We start from the raw sequence: 696 nt of genomic DNA, 5'->3' as shown, positions 1-696 counted from the left end.
AAATTCCCAGGAAGGCGGGGGGGGGGCAGGACAGGACAGTGAGCCAGTGGCAATGAGAGCAGCACACGCTTGCACACTGGCTGTGTGCTCTCCTGTGAGCCCTGCGGGAGGGCTTCGCCTGTGGGGCCTGTAGTGCCTGGGAGCACAGGGGCGTCCCTTGCCCACACCACCCTCACGAGGGCCGTGTGCTGTGGCGACGCAGGGGAGCCAGGTCTGGCCAAGTGAGAGCTCAGCTTCCCTCCGGCTGCAGTGATGGCTTTAGGGACAGGCTCTGCACCCCCAGCCTCTGTGGACTGGGGACAGCCTCTGTGGGCCACCTTGCAAATGGCTGGGGTGGTGCTTGGGGACGGCATCGCCGCCGAGGAAGCAGCCAGGACACAGGGCAAGCCTGCTTGCTGCCGACACCGGGCGCTAGCCATGCCTGAACGCCGACATCGGCCTCTCCAGTCACCGGGACCCTCTTTTGCTTACACCAGCTTGGACTGCGTTTCTGGCACCTGCCACCAGTAACCTGGATTCACACGTGATCGCTACCATTTGACAGGGAGGACGCTGAAGCGCCAGGAGCGGGAGTGCTGGTCCTGGACCAAGCAATTCCAGGTCCGCACGCTGTGTCTACTGAGTGAGGAGAGGGCTGGGGCGAGAGGCTGGGAGGGCCAGGCCCGGCAGCGGGAGGCGGGGCTGTGCTCCTGGAGG

General features: G+C 65.4%; 1 protein-coding gene across 1 annotated transcript in view; it reads right to left on the bottom strand.

Moving 5' to 3' along the window:
* Positions 1-696, bottom strand: part of MYO15A (myosin XVA) — a 61426-nt gene that overhangs the window by 15332 nt on the left and 45398 nt on the right. The gene's annotated exons all lie outside the window — the stretch shown is intronic.

This window comes from Myotis brandtii, unplaced genomic scaffold (assembly GCF_000412655.1).
Source record: "Myotis brandtii unplaced genomic scaffold, ASM41265v1 scaffold314, whole genome shotgun sequence".
NCBI lineage: Eukaryota > Metazoa > Chordata > Mammalia > Chiroptera > Vespertilionidae > Myotis > Myotis brandtii.
The sequence above is the reverse complement of the archived record's forward strand: the minus strand, read 5'-3'. Positions and strand labels throughout refer to the sequence as shown.